This window comes from Petaurus breviceps, unplaced genomic scaffold (assembly GCF_028583685.1).
Source record: "Petaurus breviceps papuanus isolate PSGF00001 unplaced genomic scaffold, PetGlider_PUasm1.0 90895, whole genome shotgun sequence".
Lineage (NCBI taxonomy): Eukaryota > Metazoa > Chordata > Mammalia > Diprotodontia > Petauridae > Petaurus > Petaurus breviceps.
Window position 1 is genome coordinate 29,738,242 of NW_027187372.1, and position 23,361 is coordinate 29,761,602.

Genomic DNA, 23,361 nt, shown 5'->3' on the forward strand with positions numbered 1-23,361 from the left:
CCTATGTCCTGGACCTGCCATCTATCTATCTATACCATTTCCATTCAGATGAACCAACACTTACCAAATATAGACACAATACTGGGAATGCTGGGGGCACAAAGATGGAAAAACATAACAGCCCCTGCCTTCGAGAGGCTAACAGTTTAATATTGAAGACCCTATGAAGACAGGTAAATATGATGCAAGGTAGACTATTAGGACAAATAATCACAGGACTTGAGGCTGGAAAGGGCCTTAGAGGTCCTTTTTCTGAGATTCTTAGCTTAAGATCTATGAACTTGTTTTATTTTAGTAGTTTCCTAACTCAATCTCAATATCATCGGTTCCCTTTGCAATCCTACACATTTTGTTTTCTGCCCCTAAAAAACATTCTTCTGAGAAAGGGTCCATAGGCTTTACCAGACTATTTAAGGGTTCCAGGATATAAAAAAAGGCTAAGAACCCCTGATGGATTCTAGCCTGATCCTCATGTTTTACAGACAAAGAAAGGAGAGACCTAGACAAAACACTAGGGGTACCTGGGAAAGCCTGATAGAGGAAATGGCAAGTGAATTGGGCCTTGACAGAAGACAAGAATTTCAAGAGGTCAAGATGAGGAGGAGAAAATGCATTCTAGGCATAGGGCAGCCTGAGCAAATGAATGGAAGGGGGTGATGAGAAAGAGCAGAGAGAATTAATAGTGCAGGTGTGAAAAGGAGTTGCATGAAATAAGGCTGGAAGGGCGGATTGGAGGAAGACTGTAATGGGCCTCATAAGCTATGTGCTATGGGGAGCCAGTGAAGTTTCTTGAGCAGAGGAGTAGTGCTTATCACATTTTACCTGGCATGGTAGTAGAAAGGAGGGAGCAGCAGTCATCTCAGCATTTGGATACTCTGCCCAGAAAGAATCCTGGTCTCCTGGGGCTATGACAGTTGATACTTAGATGTCTCCAAACTCAGTCAAGTTTCTTGTGTTATCCTTTTGTCCCTGGAGTAACCATTGAGGATGAGGGTGGAGATTAAGTGTTAAACAGTACTGGGAAACCTGGGCCCTTTTTCCAGTGAAACCTTAGAGGGGCAAAGGACCAGACAAGCCCAAGGTATTCTCAGTACTAAAGGAGGTTGCATTAGAATGGAGGTGGGAAAAATAAAATCATTTAATGTCTTAAATATCTAGAACAATTTTCTTCCAAAGACTTTCAAGCACACAGTATTTATGATCTTATCTTGTCTTTTGAATGCCCTGAGGGGAATGGGGATAGAGTGTCCTCTATAAGACAGATGGAGAAATTGAGGCTCAAAGTAGTTAAGGGACTTACTCAAGGTCACATAGCAAGTTGGGGCATAGCCCAGATGAAAAGCCAGATTATCATTGTAATTCTTCACCTTACAGCCGCCCCCTTCCCAGGGTGGGGTCCTATGACCCCAGTGGAGTGAGTGGAGAGGTGGGTGGGGAGTCACAGGACCTCCCTGTGGTTTGCCCAGACGGAGCCCACATCTCTGTTTCCCAGCTCTCCCAGTGTTAGACCACACACCAGTCAGCCCGCCTCCCCTAGGGGAGCCAGACCGACTGGCTTCCCTTTGGTGCCATGCCAACTGCCGAGCTCATTAGCAGGTCTGCTTCCAGGTAGATCCACCAGCAGGGTCATTAAAGTCATAAATGAGACCCCAAATGTCAGTGGGTTGGCCAGGTCCTCTCCCTTCATTGTACTCCGTTCCAGCGGGGTCCGGAATTGGGCCCCGAAACAATGCCCTACTTCCTCCCAGGAAGCCAGAGGCCCATACTGGCCTCCCCGGTCTGCCCACGTGCTCCAGCCAAGCCATTGTCTCCGAGTCTGAGCGGCCCAACCATTCCCATGACCAGGGTAATTGCATCCTCTGCAATGACCACATTTGGCAGAGCCAGAGGTCGGGGCAAAGAGCCACTGACAGCTAACCTCAATTGCCTTCCCCACCTGTCCCTGGTCAAAGAGAAAGGGGCCTAGCAGATTGCTGAGAATCAAGATGCTTGGGCACTAGTCCTCTGACTGCCCGGCTGACTTGCCCCTCCTTCCCTAGAAACAAGGCAGGTAGGTTGGAAGAAGAAGGGGCGTGGGGGTTGAACTGTCTGTGATTTGCTGTGTGGTCCTGATCGAATCGCTCCTCCTCTGGGCCCCCATCCCTCTTTGTGCGTTTCTGTGGAAAGACCCCTTGGTAGCCTAAAAGAGACAGTGTGTTTGAGTGTTCTCATAGGCCAAGCTTTTTTCCCAGGGAAGGACTTTTATCCTGGGGTGAATAAGATCTAGTTTTATGACTATATATCATTGTGGGGTGGTGGTAGAAGGGGGGTACCAGAACAGTGACTTCATTGAAATAAGTAATTTACCTCTACTAATACAGGGTTGCCTGGAATCCCTTGAGGGATTAAGTAAATTGCCTGGGGTTACATAGCCAGAATATTTGGGAGGGAGGATTCGAACCCTTCTCAACATTCCAAGGCTAGCCCTCTATATACTCCTCCAGCTTTGTCTCAGCGGAATCCCTTAAACTTTCTATTAGGTGATATTACAACAGAGTCTGTCCTTACATTGGGGCATTAGCCAAGTGGTGAGCAAGACTGGTCATCCTGATGTTTCCCTACCCAAGGAAGGTGGGAAGAGATCCTCTGAAGGACTATAGACAATCAGTACCAAAAGGCTCCTTAGGAGCTCAACCTCCGAACTCATTTTCCAGATGAGAAAACTGAGGCCTGAGAAAGAAGGACTAAGAAACACAGGTGGTAGGTAGCAAGGGCTAGGATTGGACTTCTTGTAACTTCACCACAATGGAGGGAAGGAGGGACATGCATTTAGGGCTAGGGCTAGGGAAGAGGGTTGAGTAGCTTATACTGAAAATCAGTGTAGCCTCTAAAGGCTGTGTTAGAGCGATGACCAGGATTCTTCTGTCCCCATTGGCTGAAGTTTGGAGTCAGAGGTCACACATTTAGATCCAGCCTCAGTTCTGCCCTACCTGTGTGACTGTGAGCAGGTTAGCTCTTTCCTGGGTAAAAGTTCTTTCCTTGGAATTGGATAAAATCCCTGAGGCTCCTTCTAGCCCCCATTCTCTGTCCCCATGGTCCTCGGACTATGGGCCCCGGGGAGGAACTTTGGAATGTGGTCCTTTGGTGGGATTTAAAAGACCTACACCACAGCACCTGGGCTGTGCTGGCCCACGAGGTAAGAAGTGTGGAAGTTTGGGTGCCAGAGCACTCTGTGTGAAGTCTCTCCCCTTTGCCAAGATTGAGCCGAAGCTGTTGCTGTTTGCTCTATTTTGTTGGGGGCCAATTCAGCAACAAACACAACTTGCAAAGACTCCCCAGTTTTAGCCTCAGGCCCTTGGGAATAGAGTTAGACACAAACAACAACTGGGTAGATCAGGGGCAGCTGGGGAGAAGAGAGAGAATTTGGAAGGGTGTGGTTTCTTTGAGGCTAGTGTGGAGAGGGCCACGGTCTGGGATCCTGGGCTATAGTGAAGGAAGGTCTTTGTGGACCGAAGAGGAATCTGAAAACAGATTTAGCAGGTGAGAGGGGAGATGGGTGGATCAGGCTTTTGGGCAGGGCCATGACTAGTGATCTGAATCTAGGGACCCATATTCCTAAGAGCCCCCTTCCTCACCCTTAGAAACTCTGGAGGTCTTTAGCTTCCTAAGGACTGAGGCCTGTGTTTAAATTCTAACACCGAAAGCCAAAATGTATACCCCTCTTTTTCCTGCCTCCAAAGCCTACCATGCACTCATCACCCACCCATGGGAGAGGAAGGTTAGCCCTTCTTGTGATACTACAGGGGCTAGGTAAGCCAGGCGTTGCATCCAAGCAGCATGGGATTGGGACAAGAGTGGCATTCAGATTCTGGCACTGACAATTACCAGCAATGGGACCTTGGGCAAGTCACTGCCTCTCAAAGTCTCAATTTTTCATCTTTAAAATGGGGATGATGATACTTGTATACCTACCTCAAAGGGTTGTTGGAAAGAAAGTGCTAAATAAATGTGCTATTTTAATTACCATCATTAATATTATGACATAGCCACATTTTCAAAGGCTTCCAGCTGAGCAGCATAAAGGCTCAGAAGGAATCCTTGGGCAGATCCTAACACCCCAAGACCAGTCCTGTTCCCTACACTTGAGGTTGGGGCTATAAAAGTGGATGGTCCTGCTGCTGGATGGACATGGTTAAAGACCAAAGAAGACCCAGGAACTGGGGAACAGACTAGCCCCAAGTCTCCCTCCTGCTGTGAAGGAAGAAATTAGAAATCACCTTGCTATCTTTGGATCTCCTTCCTTAGGGCCTGTCTTGTCCTAAAAGAGGCTTTTCCAAGTCAGTTTGCACCCCTAGGGTATCACTTGATATTTGGGCTCCTCCTTCAACCAGGCCTCTGGTTTGACCCCTAAGTTTGACCCTCAGTCCTGTTGGCCACAATTGACATTTGCTGCATACCAGCTGGGAACTGGGCTGGGGCCAGTAGAGGTGACTTTTGAAGAATCTCTGGTAGTCCAAGATAAGCTTGGGCATGGCTGCTTGCTACCATGTGACCTTGAATTGACCTCACTTCTTTAGCTTCAACTTTCTCCCCAGTCAAATGGAGAGTAAAGATAGTTGTACTACAAATGAGGTAGGGGCTCTAGGAACCCCCTTGAACTCTGATTGAATCTTCCCATTCGATGAGGCATTTGCGTGAGGCCATAAGCCTTTCATTGTGGCTCTGCCCAAATCTTTGTTACTAGCCTAGCCCTCCTTTGTCCAGCTAGTCCCCACCCTTGATCCTCAACTGTTACACCCTAGAACTGGCCTAGCCCACCCTTGTCTGCTGTCTCCAGGTAACCTCTAGCAACTTCACTCATTTACTGGAGTCTGACCTCATTGACTCCTTCTGAAGACCCTCCCCAAACTCATTACTGGAGTCTGACCTCATTGACTCCTTCTGAAGACCCTCCCCAAACTCATTACTGGAGTCTGACCTCATCTGACTCCTTCTGAAGACCCTCCCCAAACTCATTACTGGAGTCTGACCTCATTGACTCCTTCTGAAGACCCTCCCCAAATTCCTTCTCTAGACTACCCCTAGATTCCTCCCACACCCTTTCTTCATACAAGACCCCATCTTGCCTCCATGTGGTGTGAGAGTGCCATAGAATGACCTAGCACAGACTTGCTCTGTGTCAGATGATTCTGGCCCTCTTGCCCAATGTAAGCATCACAGATCTCGAGGCTCCTTAAGAGTCTACCCAATATGGCAAACTTTTAATAAACCTTACTTTTCTTTGGCTGAGAGAAGACTTGAGTTGAATTCTTTCAGCAGGACCCGGCATGTTGGTATTTTGGGGTCCTGAGCACCCCTAACCCTATATGTCATCATTTTTATGGTTCCCTGATAACAGGAAACACTGCTAATCTCAAACTCTTCTCCAGCCAGGACTGGAAGGTACATAAGCCTCTTTTTCCCTATTCCCTTCTTGTTCTCCATGTACCCTGGAGGTGGTTTTTTTGTTGTGGTTTTGTGTGTGTGTGTGTGTGTGTGTGCTTTTTTGGGCCTGACCTCTCAGATCCCATTAGGTTAGACAACTAGAAGACAAACTCTTGAGGTTCTCAGTCCAGTTTGGTTATGTTGGAGAACATGGACCTGGATGCAGCTTCTGAAGAATGGAGGGCCAAGCTAGTACAAAGGTTTGGGCCCTCCAGGGACTGGTTTGTTGAAGTTCATAGATACAGAACTTTAGAGGTCATCTACCCCCTCCTTTTCTGTTGTGGAAACGCAAACTTTTCAAATAAGAGATGAAGATCTGAGCTCAAACCCAATCTCAAACACTTAGTAGCTATGTGAACCCGTAGCCAAAAATGGAGAACTCACGAAAGGCAAATGTTCACATGGTGGTCAGAAAAAGCTATACAAGGACACTCTCAAGGTCTCTCTTATGAACTTTGGAATTGATTGTGTGACATGGGAGACACTGGTATAAGACCATTTAGCATGGCATGCCCTCATCATATACTGACTCTGATGGGGGACAGGATCCCAATAGGTTCAGCAGATATTCTGATCTTATCTAAAACCAGAAAACCTGCAATAGGGTCTGGAAAGAATTCAAGGTCTCAGACTTAATTGGAGTGAGAGTTGTAGAAGTTTATTGTTACACTTCCATGAGAAGCGGGCAAGAGTCCTTTAGGGGACCTGCAAGTGAGAGTGGTACATGCTTTTACCTTTAAAGGGTAGGGCTGCCATTGTCAGGGCTGACCAGATGGGAGGGGCCTCAGTGCATAGACAGAGGTCAGAGCTGACCAAAAGGAACACGTGAATAGATAGTTTAGATAAGATTTGGGCCAGCCGAAGGAGACAAAAGGCAAGGATAAAGGAGGGTGTGGTCCAGGCCGAGAAGAAATGAAGAGATTAAGTAAGAACAAAAGGGGCCACAGGGTGTTGCCTAGGTGGAGTGTAAGATAGGGAGAAGGGGCTGAGCTCAAGGGTGGGAAAGGACAAATTGCAGTTACAACTGAACAGACTGGTTTTACAAGTTGGTTTCACAAATTGATCTAGACCCCAGGTACCCCATCAGCTCTGTGAGCAAGGCAGAATTGAAACAGCTCAAAAGAAACTTGAGATGTGCAAATTTAGGGAATTCACCCCAAATGTTCACATGGACTACCTGTGCCCTACCTGGGTAGAGCATTCCAAGTTCATATTGATTGTATCAGCTGTAGTTGGACACACTGTCCTTTTGAGAACGAAGGAGAACAACCAGTGTGAACCTGGGCAAGTCACTTAACTGCTATTCGCCTCAGTTTTTCCATCTGTAAAATGGGAAGATCCGGTGAAATAACCATTGCAAAGCACTTATGCCTGGCACATGTTAAGAAGTATATAAATGTTAGCTATAATTATTATTATTGTTGTTGTCATTAAATCGATTTGCTCAGTGCCACATAGGTAGTTAGTAGAAAACCATTGAGAGAAAATGGGTAAAGATCTCATAACTTTTTGGGACTCACCCAAAAGGGGCTCTTCAGAACTTTCTTCAGGTGTTCTGTGCCAAGGGAATAGGGGCCCTTGTGAGGAAGTCTCACCCCTAGAGATTTTTCGTTTTTTCCTCTAAAATATTAACTATTAAATTACACGAGTGTCAATAATATTTAAAGGTGGCAGGTTTTTTTTTTTCAGTATGAAAATAGTTTTGATTCCCTTTATCTGACAATGAAATTTCCCAGGGCTCCCTTTATCCCTGGGGGTACTCCATGTTCCCTGACCCAGACTAACTGGCATTTATGGGTTTCTTGAAGTGAATTCAAGCCTCCAATTATTCTGAGGCCAAATTAGTTTGGGAAGTAACTGAACTAGAGCTTAATTAGGCAAACTGTGCACTGCTGACTCTAAGAAGGCACTGAAATCAGGAGGAGAGACCCCCATGACCTGTCTTAAGTGATAAAAAGGTGTTTAGGGCAGGAAAATCTTGGGAGTTCAGGGCAGTAAACAACCAAGGAAGCGAAGGGGAAATCTTCAATAATGACTGCTGACTTCTGACCCTATAGGCAGGCCTGTGCACCCCTAAACAGAGGGTGACCCATCAGTCTGAAAGACATGTCCTGGGAGGAAGGAATGACTCTAGTCATCCTGGTTAGTCCCTGTTCTCATCATGCCTTCTTTCATCTCCCTCCCTATTGTTGTGCCAATCCCCATGCAGAAAAATAGGTTTCCCCTACCCCTAGCTTCATCCCTCTTCCCTTCCTGCAAGACCCAACTCAGATGTTTCTTCCTCTCTTAACCCTGCCCTGACTCTTCAGCTCCCCCCAGGTGATTGCTCTCTCCCCAAATTTCTCACATCACTTTGCCTAATCCTCTTTTATTCTTTTCATATTTACCTTGAATCATAATCTATTCAACCCTGATTCAACCCCTTTTATTAGATTATAAACTCACTGAGGGCAGCGACTAGGTCTTTTTCAAATTTTTGTATCCCAGTGCCTGACATGATGCTTTTGCACATGTAAGTGCTTAATGGATGTTGGTTCCAAGGAATTGTTGAATGGTGGAAAGATCGCATTTAGTCTTGAGAAGAGAAGCCTTTGTGTGGGGGGCTGAAGGGCTGAGCAGGGCTATCACATGATGGCAATTAGACTTATTCTTAGTGGTTGATGTACTATAGTCACTTCCTATCCCTTGAGTTTTTTCAGGGAGCATTCACATGTTGGAAATCTGTAATGGCTACAAATTGAGACTTGATCTATTGCTTTGTTGATTGTCTAGACTTAAGAAGAGTGAGGGGGAAAATGTTAATTATGCAGATTGAAATGAAAAGTGTGTGTGGGGAGTACATTTTCCCCCCTTCTTTACCCAGGACACCAATGGATATCCTTGTTGGCCGTCAAGAGAACACTTATGAGCAGGAGGTATAAATGCCAGTGATGCCAATTTCAACTGAAAATAAGGGAAAAAAAATTTAAACAATTAAAGCTGTCTGACTTTGGAAAAGTTCACTTTACTAACCTGTGAGTTCCCGGCTCTGGGAGTGTTCAAGTAGAGGCTGGCTGAGCATCCTTTAGGAATGTCTTAGGAAGAATCTTAGGGCAGCTAGGTGACACATTGGATGGAACAACAGGCCTGGAGTCAGGAATATCTGATTTCAAATCACACCTCAGATGCTTAATAGCTGTGTGACCCTGGGCAAGTCACCTAACTAACCCTGTTTGCCTCAATTTCCTCATCTATAAAATAAGTTGGAGAAGTAAATGGCAAACCACCCCAGTATCTCTGCCAAGAAAACTCCAAATGGGGTCACGAAGAATCAGACTCTCATGACTGAACAGCAACAACAAGGGAAAAATTTTATGTGAGATGAGAGGCCAGACTAGACGACCTGAGAAGGTCTTTTCAACCCTGACATATGTTATTCTATGATTATTAGATGTCTGCAATAATGAATTGAAGGCTAGCTGTGTGACCCTGGGCATGTCCCATAGCCCCAAATGCCTCACCTAATAAAAATAATAACTAATGAACTTAAGGTTTTATAAAATTTTGAAGAACTTACAAATTCACTTTAGTTCAGCATTTATTTGCATAGAGCCTAGCACTAGGTGCTGGACAGAAACAAAGTTTATATACCTACCCTCATGGAACTTACAGTCTGGAAGAAGAATAAAATATATCCAAAATAATAATACATAATGACAGCCACAATACAATGTGAGGTCAGAGGAAGACTAGGAAATCGACAACCTGAAGGAAAATAATGTACAAAAAGAACCATCGAAAGACTTTTTTGGAGAAGGGGGCATCTGAGTTAAGGTAGATAGTAACCAATAGGAAATTCCACAGGCAAAGACAAGACACTCAAGGGATTGGCAACAGCATAAGCATAAACATAAAAAGTGAGAGACCAGGGGACAGAGTAGTGGATTAGGTCTGGGGTATAGAATGCATGAAGAAATGTGAAATAAGGCTAGAAAAAATAAAGTAGGCCTTGGATGGCAGGTTAAGGCATTTGAACCTTCTATAACAGTTAATAGGAAGACTTTTTTGAGCAGAGAATAAATTACCTTTAAGTGGGGTTGGTTTATTTTATTTCATCCCAATCTTTTGACCAGGATCCAGGGAGCAATTGGAGGGGTTGGGGGTAGGCAGGGAAGGTTTGGGTGACTTGGAAGTCTGGGCAGTTACCCTACTAAGGTGGATGCCATTACCCAGAAGCCCCGAACCCTTCTCTAGCCCTGCTGGATAATGGGAATTAGAGCTGTTTGCTCTCCTCTTGCTGATTCAGGGGCTCAGGGGATGTGTGGGAAGTTCCATGTGCCTTCCCAGTACACCTCAAGACAAAAAGGTATGTGTTGGTGGGGGGAGTGGGGGTGTGCAGGCTTTAAAGAGACCTTAGGTAACTCATTCCTTTTGTGGATTTAAGACCTGACTAATCCAGGGAAGGTTGTGGGAACACCTCCTGATCAGGATGACATACGAGCCTTGTTGATTTTGTCCCTAGTTTGACCATCAGCTCCCCAGAGCAGGGATTTGGAGAACCGATATTTAGCTGAGCGTAGAATTCTTTTGGGGAGGAGAAAAAAGAATGGGAGAAGAAAAGAAGGAAGGAAGGGGAAGATGCCACAGACTGCCCCACCCAGTCCATTTCTGTGCCCTTCATTACTGAGGTCCTAGTTCTGAAAAAAACTAGATCCAGAGTCTTCTAGGATCTACCTGCCCCAGCCCATGTGGCCCAAAGCCTGGGTGGGAAGGGTAGTAGAGTGGGGAGCAGAAGGGCAGAAAGAGAAAGTGTGAGTACAGCAGCTCAGAAAGTCCCTGGTCCAGACCCCTTCCCCGGCTCCTCCTCCTCCTCCTCCAGGCCCCCCTGGGTTGCCATGGAAACCAGAACAAAGCCTCTCTTTCCCCTCTTTTCTGGATTGTTAATTGTCTTTACTCCATGGTGCCTTTGTTAATTGTTGCCTGTCCCTCCCAGGATGGGGAACTGGGTCTCCCCCAAGGCAAGGCAGAGAGGGAAAAATCAAATGTGAAGGCCCAGTGATCATGAGGCTTCTACTTTAGGAGGGAGGAAAAGGGGAGAGAGTCAAGACTGGGGTTCTCTAAAGTGCAGACTCCTTAGACATGCCACATTTCCCCTTCCCCTCAATTGCTATTTACAACCCCCCCTCACTGCTGTATACTCAGGTGGGACCTGAAGGGAGGCATCAGTGATAATGCTGGAAGAGGAAGAAAAAATCCTGAAGCACAAAAGACTATTGCTAACACTCCCTACCCATCCCTGCCTCCTGCCCCATCATTCCACACCAGCCCCTTTCCCAAGTTAAACAGTAAGACTGACTGCCTGATTCGTCCTCTGCATCTAGGAGGGCCAACCTTGGACACTATAGAGAGAGCCCCTGGGTAGAATGGTCTTCTCTTCTCTTCCCCATTCCAGTGCAGACACAGACAGTTCTTGATGCCACCCCAAAAACATCGTGGAGAAACATTAAAGGAACAGGAGCATGAAAGGATAAAACACAAATCAACTGATATTTAATGGATGGATACCTGTTATAGGTCCAGTATTGAACCAAGAGTCATAGGGAATGAAAGAATATTCAGTGAGGTACTGATTCATGGGAATAATAACTCCCCTGAGGTGGCCCCTTATATTCAAATATACATAATTTAAGTTAGAATTATGTAAAAAGGGGTCATTGGTATCAGCCTAACAGAACTATACAGTACAGGTTCATTTCTGCTTTCTCAAAAAGATTCTAGTCTAGATGGGGCAACAGGGCTTACACATAGGAATATTTCAACATTTATTAGACACCTACTGTATTCCAGGCACTGTGTTTCATTAGGGAAAACAAAGAGGAAAAGAAAGTGGCTCAATTCTGTCCTGTCCCTCAAAAAGTTGCTAATCCAGTCACTAGAGAGGAGTAAAACGTAGTCTAGGTGGTATAACGGGTAAAAAAGATTTGGAGTAAGGAAAACCTGAGCTCCAATTTTGACTGAGAATGTTATTAGCTGGGTAATCCTGGGTGAATCACTTAACCTCTCAGCCTTAGTTTGCTCATATGTGAAATGGGGATTATAGTAGTACTTACTATCTCATGGGATTGTTGTGAGATAAGAGTATCAAATGAGATACTCTATGGAGAACACCTTGCAAAACTTAAGGCTAGTTGCTATTATTTTTATCTCTATGGTTAAGTCTGTGAGTATGTGGAACGAAATCTAGGAATTCCAGAAAGGAAAATTACTATAGATAAGACCACCAAGGAAGGCTTCATAGAGCAGGGGATACTTCATTATTATTATTTTATATTGGTATCTCTGGTTTTTATATCCTCTTAATTTCTATAAGCCTTCTCAGTACACTCCAGGGAGCTATCCCCTATAAAAAAGAATTTAAAAAAGGGAGAGAGAGAGAATGAAAAAGCATTTGAGCAATGCCAGTCCAGACATCAAACCAAATTTGACTGCCTGTGCAGTGTTCCGCAAGCAGAGTCCCCCAGCTCTAGATAGAAGTGAGGAAAATACATTCTTCTACATGTTCTTCAGGGCCAAAGTTGGCCCTTATAACAACATAGTGTTCACTTTTGCTTTTTGTCACTCGTTCTTTTTCTTTCTTTCAGGGAACAATTTAGCTGAATATTAAAGGTTGGGTAAGATTTGGATACAGTTTGGCTTAGTATGTAGTGGAGGAAACATCCCAACATCTATTCATATGTTCACTTTAAGGTTTATAGAGTTCTCTCCCCCACAACAAGCTTGGGAGTTAGGTAGTATGAAGTATGTCCATTTTATAGGAAAGGAAAGTGAGGCTCAAGGGAGAATTGAAATATTCAAGGCTATGGAGTTAATAAATGTCAGAACCCCAAAGGGGAACCAAGTCCCCTGGCTCAAGGGCAGCAATCTTTCCCTTATAGCAGGATATCTCCAATAGGGAGTGAACAGTACATACAAAACTGCAGAGGTGTGAATACATACAGACACACATGCATACACACATTATATACATATATCTACACAGCTATACATATATTCATATCTACACATGCCTACATATACATATATGTATATGTGTGTTTATATCTATACCTATATCTATATCTATATGGAGGTAAAGCTGGGGAATGGTTTGAGTTCTACTGATAGAGGAATAAAGGGCTAAGAGAGTGTGGTGGAAACACAGAATCATACATCATTGATTTAGAGATGGAAGAGATATTAGAAATGATCTAGTCCAACCCTCTCATTTATAGATAAGGAAACTGAGTTGAAGTTGATTCAGTGATTTACCCAAGTGCACACAGGAAGCAACAGAGGTTAGATTTGAACCTAGTCCTTAGGCTTCAAATCCATGATTCTTCCCACTGTGTATGAACCTTTAGTGGACATCCCTCTGCTTCCACCATTCCTCTCTCCAGGCTTTCTTTCAGAGAACTGGGTTCCTCTAAAGTCTATGTCAGAGGATGAGGATGAGGAGAAGCAAAGGAAAACATCACATTTATATAGTGCTATTAAGCAAAGCACTTCACACCTATTTATCTCACTTTATCCTGACAATAATTTCTAAGTTGGGTACCAATATTATTTTCATTTTGCATATGATGAAAGGTCACACAGTTGGTAAGTATCTGAAGGAACCAAGTCTGGTCTTCTAGTCATTTAAGTAATCAATCAGCAAGGATTTTCTAGTCACTTAATCTATGCTCCAAAATAATACACCCTCCAAGGGATTCACTGTGCTAAGTGCACTGGCAATATGCACACACATACACACACACACATACATACATGAGTGTGTATATCTATTTTCCCATATATATAATCTAAAAATACTATGTTTTTATGATACAATATAATATAGTATATATTATGTTTACATATTATATTTATATTCTGATATAAATATAATACATTATATATATTACATATATATGAGGGGGAGAGAGGGGGGAAGGTAGGGAGAGAGGGGGGAAGGTAGGAAGAGGGAGAAGGATGGAGGAAGGGAAAAAGGAAGAGAGAGAGAGAATATTAATCTTTACTCTCAAGGATGTACATGTATAAATGTGTGTACACACAAAATAAGTACCAAGGCAGTTAGGGAAGGAGGGTACTAGGAGTTGGGGGAATCAGGAAAAACTTTCTCTTAGAGGAGGAGAGGAATTCTGTGAGGTAGAGATGAGGAGGGAGTGTGCTCTAGGCACAGGCAATGGCCAATGTGAGGGGACAGAAATGGGAAGAACAGTGAGAAAGCTGGTGTGGCTGTATCACAGAGTGTAGGAGGGGCAGTGGTTGTACAAGGAAATCAGAAAGAGAGGTTCAGGCCATGTTGTAAGGAACTTTAAACCTGAAAGAGACAGTTTCTCTTTCATCAGGAGGCAATGATGAAACCACTGGTTTATCAAACAGGAGTGTGACATGGTCAGATCTCCGCTTAAAGTGTAAAGATAAGACTAGAATAGGAAGAGAATTGAAATTGAAGCTGGGAGAGCAATTAGGAGGCTGTTTTAATAGTCTGGGTGAGAGATGAGGAGAGGTTATATGAAGGTGATGGTTGTGTGGCTAGAGATGAAGAGTTAGATTGAAGACATGTAGCAAGGTAGAAACAGCAAACTTGTCAAATTGATTGATCTATAGAGTGAAGGAGGATAAGAAATCAGGAATAACAATGAGCTTAGGAACCTGGGAGTCTGGAGAGATGGCAGTGCCCTCAACAATAATAAAGTTTGGGAAATGGGTACATTTTTGGGGAGAGATAATAAGCCCTTTTTTGGACATATGACATCCAGTTTGAAAAGTCCAACAGGCAATGACGCCATGCTGAAGCTTGGGGGCTAGACATAAAGGTCTGTGAGTCATGCATAAAGATGATAATTAAGCACCTGGAAGCTGATAAGGTTATCAAGACACAGAATAAGGAAGAGAGTTCAGGTTGAGCTCTAGAGATCACCCAAGCCTCAGTTTCCTTTTCTATGAAATGCATTAGGACTCAACAGAAGGAGACTGAGGAAAGATTGACTGGATATCAGGAAAACCATGAGAGAGTATTTTCATGAAAACCCAGAGAGGAGAAAGTATCCCAGAGGAGAGGGTGGTCAACAGTGTCAAATATAGCAGAAAGACTGAGTATAGCAGATAGCAGATTTCTAGTCAATCAGTTAATAAGCATTTATTAAGAATATACTATGGACAAGGTAATGCACTAAAAAGTAGGGATACCAATAAATGCTAAAATAGTTAAAAATAGTTCCTGCCCTCAAGGAGCTTACATGATAAGGGGAGGAAAAACTTGTAAATGACTAGATATATACAAGATGTATATACAAGTAGAAGGAAAGTATTCTGAAAGGTGAATGCATTAGTAGGGATGAGAGGAGGAGGAAAGGGGAAATAGATTGTCCAGAATAGGGTCCCTACAGAAAGCTGAATGGAGTCTTGAAGGAAGGCAGAAAAAACAAGAGGAGGAGGTGAGGGGGCACAGTATTCTTGGCATGGGGGACAACCAATGTAAAGATTTAAAAATGGGAGATAAAGTGTCTGGTACAAGAAACAGTGAGTAAGCCAGTATAGCTGGATTGTAGAATGCATGGAGGTGACTAGAGTGATGTGAATGAGAGGTTTATAGCAGCTCTCTTTGTGTGGCAAAGAATCAGAAATTATAAGGGATCCCCATCAATTAGGGAAAGGCTAAATAAGTCATGGTGTATGGTTGCGATGGAGTAATACTGTGCTATAAGAAATGATGAGCTCAATGATCTTAGAAAGGCATGGAAAGACCTGCACAAAATGATGAAGAATGAAGTAAGCAGAACCAAGAGAACATTTATACAGCAATAATAGTATTGTTTTAAGAACGACTCAGTCATTTTGACTGTTATAAATATACAAATTTAAAAAAAGGGCGTATGAAGAAAGATGCTATCTGCATCCAGAGAAAGAACTGATAAATAGAAGTATGTATAGAATAATTTTATACATACGTATATGTGTGCATACACACATATACACATTGTGTGTATATATATACATATACACATACACATATACATACACACATACCATTATTTCTTTCTAATCTTAGCCATCTCTAGGGTGGGGAGGGGAGAAGGAAGAAAAAAGGGGAAAAAAAGAAATTTCTACAATAATTTTGTTGTATATTTGGAGGGAATAGCAAGTTGTACACAGAAGATTTGCAGTTTCATGGGCAATCATCTTTTTTATTGTGCTATGTTATGGAAATGCTTGTTTTGTTCCGTGAATCGAAAATAAAATACATTTTTAAAAACGAGAAAGAAGACTGGAAAGGTAGGAAGGATTCATGTCACAAAGAGATTCAAGTGCCAAACAAAGGACTTTATATTTGGTCCTGGGAGAAATAGAAAGCATTGAAGTTTTTTGAGTAGAGGGGGTATGATGGTGGTAGCAAGGTCAGAATTTAGAAAAATCACTTTGGCAAGTGAGTGGTGGATAGATTGAAGTGAACATGGACTTGAAGTAGGGAGATCAGTGAAAAGACAATTGCAATTGTCTAAGTGAAAGGTGCTGAGGGCCTGGCCTAGGGTGATGTCTGTGGGAGTAGAGAGTAGGGGATGTGTTACAGAGAAACTGAAGGTAGCAATGACCAGATTTGGCAAGAGCCTACATTTATGAGTTGAATGAGAGTGGTGAATTCGGTTGACATTGAGATTGTTGCCCTGGGTGACAGGAAGGATAGAAGTACCTTCAAACATAATGGGGAAATTTAGAAAAAGGGAGGGTTTGGGGAAAAAAATAATGAGTTCTTTTTTGGACATGTTGAATTTGAGATGACTATATAACATCCAATTGCAGATGTCCAGAAGGCAAATGGTGATTTGGCTCCATAGTTCAGGAAAGAGACTAGGGCTATATGTATAAATTTGGGACATGTATACAGTTATCATGATGATCATTGAACACATAGTGGTTGATGAAATCACTAAGTGAGATAGTATATATAGAGTGAAAAGAGAATGGACCCAGGACAGAGCCTTGGGGGCCACCCACAGTTAGTGGACATGACATGATGGATAAAGAACCAACAAAGGCAACTGAGAAGCTGCAGGTGACAGGAAAGAGGGAAATCAGAAGAAAATTATGTCATCAAAGCCTAGAGAAGAGAGATTGTCTAGGTCTATGAGCAGAAGGTAATCAACAAGATCAGATGTTGTACAGAGATCCAGAAGGATAGAGATGAAGAAAAGGCCATTAGATTTGGTGATCAAAAGATAATTAGTAACTTTGGAGAGAGAAGTCACAAATGAATGATACGGTTAGAAGTCAGATCTCAGAGGACTTGGAAAAAAGTGAGAGAGGAAGTAGAAGCAGTGCACGTTGGACTGAGATTTTGATACTGGCTTGTAAGGATGGTAGAGTCTGTACAAGTTCGTTTATTTTTTTTTAAGGGACTAGAGAAACTTGTATTTTTGGAAACAGTTGGAAAGGAACTAGTAGAAAGGAAAAGATTGATGGTTAGAGAGAAGGGATGCTTCTATTGAAGAAGGAAGGGGATGTTCTCAAGGGAATATATAGAGAGGCTGCCCTTGGTAAAGGGAAGGGCCATTTCATCATTATGAAAGGCTGGAGGAAAAGTGAAGAGAGTAGGGATGATGTCAATGGATAAGACAGAAGACAGTAGGTGAAAGGACTTTGTGGGAGGCTTGAAGAAGGAAGAAAAGATTTCAAATAGGTTTTGTGGGGATTGAGATAGTGAATCAATTAGGGAGGAATAAAAGGACTTCCTCTTTGCAGTAATTGGCAGCAGATGAGGTTAGATGACATAATTTTGTAACATGCCCAGTCTTTTTTTGTTGTTGTTGTTGCTTTTTTGGAGGGCAGGGCAATTGGGGTTAAGTGACTTGCCCAAGGTCACAGGCTAGTAAGTGTTAAGTGTCTGAGGTCAGATTTGAGCTCTGGTCCTCCTGACTCCAGGGTGGGTGCTCTATTCACTGCACTACCTAGCCTCCCCAGCATACCCAGTCTTTACAATTGTATGATTTCCTCCAGCTGGGTTCCCAACGCCAAGTCCAACATTTTATCCACTAGGCTCTCCTGCCTCTCTAATTCAAAGGGATGGTCAGATCCAGTGGAATGAACACTGGCATGGGGTGTGGACATGTAAGTACTAGTACTGTCTATACAGCTTTTAGGAAGTCATTTAACCCTTTGAGACTCTGTTGCCTCACCTGTAAAATGGGACACTTGAACTAGATTCTTTTTTTTTTTTTAAGCAATCGGGATTAAGTAACTTGCTCAAGTTTACATAGCCAATTATTTCTGGGTGTGGTGCTGAGTGTCTGAGCCCAGGATTCGATCTCCAGGTCATCCCAATACTAGAGCCAGTGCTCTTACTCGCTGAGCCACCTGGACGCCCCTTTGAGCTAGATTCTTAACATAAGGTATCCATGAAACTCGGTTGGGAGAAAAACCCATTTACATTTTTATTTTCACTTACCTCTAAATGAAATTGAGAATATCCTTTAATTATTTTAAAAAAACATTGTTCTAAGAAGAAATCCATAAGCTTTGCCAGATTGCCCAAGGGACTCATGACTGAAAAAAAAAGGTGAAGGACCCTTAAACCAGATGATCTCTTAGCCCACTGAAGCTGTGCAAATGTAATGAATGTAGTATGCCAACTGTGCCCCTCAGGGAGAATCCAAGTAGCCCTTTTTGGTGCTAGGGGAGCTTTGCTGGGAAAATTTGGAAGAAGAAATGGTAAGTCCTTTTTTGACTGCTCTCTTTCTATCTATGCCTCCTTTCTCTCAACTCCCCTGGTTTCTGGAATAGTCAATATCTCTCTCTCTATTTCCCCTCCAACAGACACCCAAATGTATCAGATGATCTCTGGATAGCCTACCTCTTCAAAACAGAAGTAGAACTATAATTGCTCCTGTGGAGTCCAGCCTGGTCCAATACTTTCCTTGGTACTTCAAGCCTGTTCTGAGAACCCCTTGGATCCTGAGGAGAGGTGGGGACTGCAGTTAAGAGATTGTTGGAACTCACAATGGCAATGGCCACTGCAGAAAATATGCTGGTTTTGGAGACAGAAGACCTGGGTTCATATTCAAGTTGTGCCGCCATCCTTGTATGACTTTGGTCAAGTCATTCAGTTTCTGTTTTCTCATCTTTTTAGAGGCATCTAAGTGATATGGTGAATAAAGTGCTGGATCTGGAATCAGGAAGGTATGACTTTAAATTCAGCCTCAGGCTAGTTGTGTGACCCTGGGCAAGTCACTTTACTAAAATAGGGAAAATAAAAGTACTTACCTTGCAGGGTTGTTGCAATGATCAAATAAGGTAACATCTATAAATCTCTTAGTAAATTTTGTTGTTGTTTTTCAGTCATTTCAGTCATGATCAACTCTTTGGGATCTCATTTGGGGTTTTCTTGGCAAAGATGATGGAGTGGTTTGCCATATCCTTCTCCAGCTTATTTTACATGTGAAGAAACTGAGGCAAATAGAGTTAAGTGACTTGTCCAGGGTCACACAACTAATGAATTTGGGAAGATGAATCTTTCTGACTTCAGGCAGACTGTGCCATCTAGCTGCACAGCAGAGTAAATAGTAGGCACTTAATAAATGCTTATCCTTCCTCATCTGTAAAATGTGGGGGTTGAACTAGATGACTTCAGGGGTCCCATCTAGCTCCAAATCTGTGTTTCTATGCTCTTCTGTGTTCTCGATCATGCCTTAGTAGTTTCAGTATAAATAGAAAGATTTCTGGATAGTGTCAGAAGATGGTTATGGTGTTGTGGGAAGACGCTGGACTTGGGTTTGAATATTGGCTCTATGATCTTCACCTCTTCAGGCTCAGTGTCCTTATCCATAAAATGTTGTGCTAGATGACTTCTAAGGTCCTTTCCATTTCTAAGACCTTGGCCCTCCCAGAAGAACAAACCTAAAAGCTAGAGATCTGCAGAGTTAGATGTGACTGCTCTCCATCCATGATCTGGAGGTATCGCTAGACCAATCCCCCACCCCCACCCCCAATTTTCTCTCTTTCCTCATTGAGCCTACCAGTTCCAGTAAAGTCATTTACACCTTTGTATGGACTGAAGTTCCTCTTGTTGCCTCTCCCAAGTGTATTTTGCATGCAGGCTGGGCTAGTAATTATGACTTTGTTAAAGTTGGTCAAAGGAATGTAGGGCTGCATCAGAGAACGTTAGGTCAGGAGAACTTTCCCCATGGTTCTGAAGTCTAAGTGACCCAGGAGAGAGATTTAATCACCTATTATTTTTTTTTTTTTGGCTAACTTTCCCATTTCACTGGGAAGTTTGAATAGTCTGTTGGGATTTTGCAGTTATAGAGGTAAGGTAGGCACATGGGTTCTCCATCATTTGTACCAGGTACTCAGTACCTTTTAATTAGAAAATGTAATCTAATTCAATTCATAGGATCATAGATTTAGAGTAGAAAGGGACCCAGCTCCCTCAGGAGACTGAGGCAACAGAGAGATTATAACTAGCTTAGTTCACATAGCTCTAAAATATCAGAATCAGGATTTGAACTCAGGTCTTCTGACTTCAAAAGAGGAGTGCCATATTGGCTACTATATTCTAGGGAGAAAGATACAAAAGACAAAAACGAAACAATCCCTTCACCAAGGAACCTGCATTCTACACAGAGGATGCAACAGATGATTAAATATTTAAAGTATAAAGAGTAATAGAAAATAATTTCAGGAGAATGAGAGCATTAACTAGGGCTCCGAAAGACCTCTTGAGGAAAGTGCCTCTAGGACTGTGCTTCACAAAGGGAGGAATGGTCATGTTAAGAAAGGGTCCTCACCAGTCACCCTAGAAGAGGCTCTCTGCCTACCTGCTGTCAGTCTTTATCTGCCAAACTTCCTTTGCCCCTCTTTTTTCCTCCCTTCCTACAGGCCCATATGGAAGCTAAAGAGGGACCAGAGACCAACAACCCAAATAGCCAAGCATTTGATGAGATAATGTATTCGAAGCACTTTGCAGACCTTTAAAGATGTTGCCGTCCTCCTCATCCTTATCATAGAAAAGACTGGAAAATAGGCCCAAGGATAGCAGTGGGGGCTGGTGAACTGAGAGAAGGGAGGGCCTCGGGTTTCCCTGAATAACTAGAAAAGATTCTTTATTACAGTGAGCTGCTATCCCTCTCCTCAGAGCAAAGAGCTGGAAGAAATGATGGGCTGACTCGAATGATTTTTAAAATGGCAGCAAGAGGGAGTTGGGTTAGACCTAAAGAAGCTTCCCGGTTGTGAGGAATATTAGTTGTCCTTCGAGAGGTTCTGGGATCTTTGTCCGAGTAGGTTTGCGAATCTAAAAATTAACATCCACCTTCTTGAACAGAGACTAGACAGGGGACTTCTGGTCTAGCTCTAAGGACCTAAGATTCGACGAAGGAACACCTGTACCTGCGGAGTGGGGAAAAGGGGGAGTCATCCGACCTAGTTTCCTCCTTTCTCTTTCCTTCCTCCCCCACCCTCCTCCGCCCCCTATCACCCCGGGCAACCTCGGTTCTGCCCCTTTAAACAGAGGTTTCCTGTCCAGCCAGCTGCGAGATGCCTAGATGGACAGGGCGAGAGGGGGAGCTCTGTGTCTCTGTCCCTCCCTCTCTACCCTCCCTCCCTTCCTCCCTGCTCTCTGTCTCCCTCCCTCTTTCTCCTCGGAAGCTGAAGAGCCGGTGAGGCGGTGGAAGCAGCAGCAACATCAGCAGCAGCAGAAGCAGCAGCAGCAGTCGCCGCCACAGCCGCCGGAGCAGTAGCTGCAGCCGCAAGCAGCTCTCTCCTTCCCTCTTTCCCTCCTTTCCTCCCTCCCTCCTGTGTTGTGAGTGTGACGTGGGGTGGCAGAGAGAGAGATAGGGAGAGAGACGGTTCTTGGACTTAGCCCGGGAGAGGAGCGAACCCTGCGATAGGGACTCGGGGCTGCTAACTCCGAAACGCCGGGAACCGAGTGCAGGAAGGGAGGGAGCAAGCGAGCTCAGAGGCAGAGCCTCCAGGCAGAGAGCTTACGGGGGGGATCCAGGCTCTGGACAGACCCCAGGAGCCACCAGTAGCCAGCTGAGCGCGGGCTCCTGAGCTCTGGGGACCCCCGGGGGCAGAGCTCAGAGCTGGAGAAGCAAGCAGGCAGCCGGTAGCCGTCGACAGACGTCAGTCTCCCGCCAGGGAGCTTTGGACCCTAGGACCAGCGGCGAGAGCCTGGAGAGCAGGGAGCGAGCGAGCGTCCCTCGATCTAGCCCGAGGAGCAGCACCCCTCACCCCACCTCCCACTCACCCCCCTCCGTACCCCTCCCTATTCCTGGACGTGGTTGGGGGCATGTGAGCTGGAAGCCGCGGCAAACGGCAGCGATCATCCCGAGGGAGAAGCCCTGCCCCAGCAAAGGACGGAGCTGGAGCCGGAGCCGGGAGAGTAGTAAGTGCACCCTGCCCTGCCCTGCCATGCCCTGTCCTCTCGCACCACCCTCAACCCTACAGTCCGCTCCTCTCCCAGCCTAGGTCTTTCCACTCCTCAGCCGGGGCTCACCCCTCTGAGTCCCTCTTTACCCCTCAGACACCTGAAGTTTGACAGGCGTATTTGCATGTTTTGGGGGACACCCCAGTTCTTGCCTCTACTGAGTTTCCATCTGCTTGTAAAGTTTTGTTGGGTACCCACCCGTCCCCAGAAGTGGTGTCTACCCCCACCTCTCTGCCCTTCAGGCAGTGCCAATTGGAGATATGGTGCTCACTATGGTCAGACCCTAGTTCTCCGTCCCTGGGGAGAGGTTGTCGAGTAGAAGGCTTCGCAGCCGCCTGAGGGGTGGATTGTGTGTGGAGATGGAGAAGGGAAACAAGGTAGTGAGCTCGGTCTCTCTATGCCTCCCTAACTCCCCCCTTCTGCCTAGCGTCTGTCTGGCTTCTCTTCTTTGCCTGATAACTGACCCGGGCCCCTGTCTCGCCAACCAGTCTGTGGGGCTCAGTCACAATGATTTCCTAACGGGAAGAGGTGGTGTGAGTGTGTCTGAGTGTGTGTATGTGTGTGTGTGTGTGTTGTGTATTCATGAAGGGAGGGGGCGGGTTTATGTGATATACCCCATACAACCCCCAGGAATTATCCCTAGATACTGGGATATCAATCCAACCCTTCCCTCTCTCTGCTCACCCCCTCCCTCCCTTCCTTCCCACCCCAATCCAATCAGCCCTAGGTTCATTCCCAAGAGGAGATGGGGGAGGCGGCATCCTGTTTGTGTCTTAATTCTGCTGTTTCTCTCTAGCTTCCCCCTCCCCACCCTACACTAGCAATCCCCCCCCCCCCCCCAATTATTTTTTTAATTCAGGAATACACGAGGTGAATTTTCTTGGCCTGATCTTGCAAAACAAAAGTCTGGGGAAGGGGATAGTCCCATTCCCAGCGGCTCGCCATTGTTTTCATACAAAGTGTATTCAACATATAAATACACACACCACACACGTGTCCCTGCCTGGATCTGCCCAGAGGTTGGGGGATTCTCCCACTGGTTAGTCTGGCATTCTCCCTCTGTTGCTCATCTTGGGGATGGGGTAGGCATAGGATTATGTGAAGTTGTGGAGTGTGCTTTTGCTGTTGTCTAAGGAGTAGGGCAGGGGAATGAGTTTTGAATTTAGGGGAGGCAGCTTTCTGGGAAGACCCTGCGCCCGACCGGGTGGTTCCGGCTCCTGACCCCAAAGGAATTGGCAGCGGCTTCAGAATTCCGCCAGACCTCTTGGCAAAGGCCCCCACGACATCAGTCTAGGGAGGAAGCTGGAAGTTTTCCTGGGAAGTTTGCTTTTTCTCCGTGAGAATTTCCGGGCAGAGTCAGGGTGACCCAGAGAGACAGAGATAGAGAGAAAAAGACACCGAGACACACACACACACACACACACACACACACACACACACACACACACACACACACA

The 23,361-nt window shown here is 44.7% G+C and overlaps 1 protein-coding gene and 1 long non-coding RNA gene across 3 annotated transcripts in view; both read left to right on the forward strand.

Moving 5' to 3' along the window:
* Nucleotides 1-1,842: 1,842 nt before the first annotated feature.
* Nucleotides 1,843-18,652, forward strand: LOC138150937 (uncharacterized). Its single transcript, XR_011165697.1, has 2 exons — nucleotides 1,843-2,050; nucleotides 18,298-18,652. It is a non-coding gene; the product is annotated as an uncharacterized lncRNA (long non-coding RNA).
* A 2,361-nt stretch (nucleotides 18,653-21,013) lies between these two features.
* The window catches only part of SOX13 (SRY-box transcription factor 13), an 80,228-nt gene continuing 77,880 nt past the window's right edge, over nucleotides 21,014-23,361 (forward strand). For both annotated transcript variants that reach the window (XM_069074643.1, XM_069074644.1), the window contains exon 1: nucleotides 21,014-21,862. The gene's annotated coding sequence lies outside the window, so the exon portion shown is untranslated. The remainder of the gene's footprint in view (nucleotides 21,863-23,361) is intronic.